This window comes from Diceros bicornis, chromosome 7, assembly GCF_020826845.1.
Source record: "Diceros bicornis minor isolate mBicDic1 chromosome 7, mDicBic1.mat.cur, whole genome shotgun sequence".
NCBI classification, from domain to species: domain Eukaryota; kingdom Metazoa; phylum Chordata; class Mammalia; order Perissodactyla; family Rhinocerotidae; genus Diceros; species Diceros bicornis.
In genome coordinates this window covers 59,898,979-59,903,358 of record NC_080746.1, presented here as the reverse complement: position 1 = coordinate 59,903,358, position 4,380 = coordinate 59,898,979, and positions in this window count along the sequence as shown.

The following is a 4,380-nucleotide window of genomic DNA, read 5'->3' as shown; positions in this document are numbered from 1 at the left end:
CTGTTAGGATGACTATTATCGAAAAGACAAAAGGTAACAAGTGTTGGTGAGGATGTGGATAAAAGGGAATCATTGTGCACTGTTAGTGGGAATGTAAATTAGTTCAGCTGTGATAGAAAATAGTATAAAGTTTCTTCAAATTTAATAAAAAAAATAGAACTACCATATGATCCAGAAATCCCACTTCTGGGTATATATCTGAAGGAGATGAAATCACTATCTCGAAAAGATATCTGCACAACATGTTCATTGCAGCATTATTTACAATAGCCAAGACATAGAAACAAGCTAAGACCCATCAATGGACGAATGGATAAAGAAGATGTGGTATATACATACAATGGAATATTATTCAGCCATGAAAAGGAAGGAAAACCTGCCTTTTATGACAACAAGAATGGACTTTGAGGGCTTTGTGCTAAGTGAAATAAGTCAGACAGAGAAAGAAAAATACTGTATGTTCTCACTTTTAGGTGGAATATAAAAAAGCCAAACTCATAGAAATAGAGAGTAGAATGGTGGTTGCCAGAGGCTGAGAGTTGTGGAAATGGGGAAATGTTGGTCAAAGGGTACAAACTCCAAGCTACAAGATGAATAAGTTCTGGAGATGTAATGAACAGCATGGCGACTATAATTAACAGTACTGTATTATATACTTGAAAGATTTTAAGAGAGTAAATCTTAAATGTTATCACCACACACAAAAAAATGGTAATGATGTGAGGGGATGTAGGTGTTAACTAACCTTATTGTGGTAATCACTTTGTAATATATACATATATCAAATCATCACATTGTTTACCTTAAACTTACACATATTATATATCAATAATATCTTAACAAGGTACAAAAAATTGAGCAAGCATAGTTGTTATGAACTGTGAACTAGTGTCAAACTTCCTGTGTGGAAGGTGTTTCAAATCCTGTACCACACGGTACTAGTAGTTCTTCCTTCCTTTACAGTTATCATTTGTGTGCTTATCTTGTGCAAGGTACTGTTAGGCACAGTGGATACATTAATAAGTACATTAGATACATTATTATTTGGTACAAAAACCAATTTTATGAGGTAGGTTTTATTATCCCCAATTTCAAGACAGGAAACAGACCTAGAGGAAGAGGTTAGGCAACTTGTGCCTGAACCTGAAACAATTTTCACATGTGGAAGAGGTGGACATAGTTTCTTCACACAAACAAGTAACTCTCAGTGTGTGAGAATTCAACTCAATTCTGACACACCTACCCAGAGATAGCATCAGATTTTACAGGTTAAAAGTTCAGTTTTACAAAACTGCCTCCATCCCACTTCAGATGGCAGTCCCAAGCCCACGTTGTTACCCATGCTTCTGACCTACCAACTATAAGTCAGAGGTTCCTTCTTGGGTTCAATTTGCTAGAGTGGCTCATAGAACTCAAACATTTTACTTACTAAATTACCAGTTTATTATACAAGGATATAACTTAGGAACAGCCAGATGGAAGAGATGCACAGGGCAAGGTATGGGGAAAGGGTGCAGAGCTTCCATGCCTTCTCCAAACACACCACTCTCCCCAAACCTCCACATGTTCACCAACCCAGAAGCTCTGAATTCTGTCCTCTTGAGTTTTATGGAGGCTTCATTACATAGGCATGATTGATTAAATCATTAGCCATTGGCAACTGATTCAACTTCCAGCCCCTCTCCCCTTGGAGGTCACGGGTATGGGGGTGTGACTGAAAGTTTCAACCCTCTAATCACAATGTTGGCTCCCCTAGCAACCAGTCCCCATTCTTAGGTGCATCCAAAAGTTACCTCATTAACATAACAAAAGACACCTTTGCTTTTCTCCTCACCAAGAAATTCCAAGGTTAGGAGCTCTGTGCCAGAAACCTGATGAAGACCAAATATATATTTCTTATTATAATTCACAATATCACAGCTTTGCATAATTGTATACTCATAAATCATGGAGACAGACACTCAGAGAAAAATAACTTACTGAAATAGATTCAAAGTTTAAAGAAATCTAAATAGATATCAATACAATGAATTGTAAAACTATTTCTTCTTATTAATTTTTTAATCTAACATAACACTAACATCAAAACCAATAACAGTATTTGTCTGGTTTGTTCTGCAGCCAACTATCCAGACACCTTGCTGTTTGTGATATACAACTATAAACAGTTGCTATTTTAATATATGGTTATATTCTGAAAGATAGATAGATAGATACATAGATACATAGATACATAGATAAAGATAAAAATATATCTTGGTAACTATAAATAAAACATATATAAATATATATATACATATTTTTAACAACATGTCACATACACATACACACATACATATATGCTGCTATATTCCTATCCATGGCAGCTCACACTGAAGCTGCCCCACCACATTCTTGCTAGGTCTTCTTCCTACTATTACTCCTTTCCTTTGCTTCTATAGTTGCTCCCTTTTCTCTACTCCCTGCCTCTCAGTCTCTTGGGACACCTAAAACCTACTAGATACCCTAGGTGATTCCCCAGTCTCTGACCTCTTCCTTCCACTGGCCTCCAGTGACCCAAGAGCACTTCCAAAAAGGCTCTTTACCTCCTCTAGACAGAATTCTAGGTCTTAGCTTTTAAACTCACCTAGCTCTCCATCGCTGACTCCCTTCCCCTGCCTAAATGAGAGTATTAACAAAGGCCTGCAGCTTTACTGCTCTGAGTTGAGATTTCTTGTCTCTTAGCTTGGGTTAGCATTGAGTGGTTGGGAGAGGGAGGCCCTAACTTCCCCTGCTTGGACCCCTGGGAGGTGACAGCTTTGCCTTTTGGAAACTGAAGACAATCTAGAATTCTGGAAGAAGAGGAGGTATTAACTCCCATTGTAAGAGATCCAGGAAGAGACTTTTGAGGTGGAGTGGGGCAACTACCCATTGCCTGAGCCACACTCCTCTTGGCCTCCTCCCTCCACCTCACGCAGGTTTCTCTTCTGACCGCTATGCTTCTACTATAGGCAGCTATCTCCTTCCCTTTAAAGTTCGGGTCTAAGATTGTATGAAATTTGATGAGGCTGTGGTTCATACTTTTCAGAGAGAGAGAGAGGAAAACCATTTGAGGGCCTCTCAGCAAGGCAGATTGTATGATATGTAGTATGGTTAGTCCCTAGTCTCATTCCATGTATCAGGCCCCAGGGTTTTGTACTAGCTCCCCACTCCTTCCTTAGACCTACTTCCTCAATGCCTGCACCTCCTTCCCTGCCCCCCAACCAGTTCTCAGTCCTTGCTTCTCCTTTGATGACACTCCTCTCCCGGAACACAGATAGATACAATCCCACAGTTAGCCACCCACCTTGTTGTCCTGGTCTGTCTTGGATTGAGGCAGAAGGCTGGGGCCTACAGTTACAGCCATGGAATGTATTGTGGGGGATCAGAATTGGCCACCTCAAAATATGTCTCTTTACCTTGATTATTTTCAAGAACAAAAGACTCTGAAAGAAACTTTGACCTCTCCCCCAACTAACTGCCTAAAAGGATTTAAGATAGAAGGCCTAACCCCAGGACAGGCCATCACCATAGATAACTCTGGATATGGACAGACTGGGAGGATCCTTGCTAAACCCATTCTTTTCAAAGCTCTGAAAACCAAGTAAAAGTAGAGGTTACCCTTTGTAAGAGACCATTACATTTGTAAGGAAAATCTCCATTTGTCAAGGTATCTCTGGCTCTGTACCAGGAAGCAGGGGGGATGACTTTATCTCTAGAAACTCTTGTCAGTTTGGAAGGCTAGTACTTAAATCTGCACACTCTTGTTTACTGTGCTTTTCTGGTAATCTCCCATAGCTGACCCCCCTCACCCCCAACATCCTCCTTTGTCTACCTGAATATGCTATTTAAGGTGAAAACCTCCACCATTTGTCGAGAAACCCAGTTTCTCGGATTTCTCCCAAGTATACATGTTATAAAGCTTTGATTTTCTCCTGCTATTCAGTTTCACCTCAATTTAATTTGTAGCCCAGCCAGAAAGGACCCAGGGTGGATAAAGGATAGTCTTCCTCCCCTTCAGTAGCCAAAACAGAGCCTCACCTGGATGCACTTGTCTGCCTGTCACAGCAAACAAGGCACCCTGAGGAAGGCTGGGAAAGAGAGCTTCTGTGCTTGGGCAGTGGACTGATCTATCTTAAAAAGCCGTCTGCTCAGCCTTCTCCTCCCTCAGCAATTCTAAGGTGCCCTTATGCCAGGGCCCTTGAGAGTCGGTTTAGACAGTTACAAGCTACAAATGAAAAAGATCTCCCCATTAACTGTTTTGACTTCACAAAAGCTCCAGAGAGGTACAACTTGATCTTGAGCTCCTTAAGAGCAAAGACTGCGTGGCCTTTAGCTGTAATTCCAGCACCCAGCACAAAG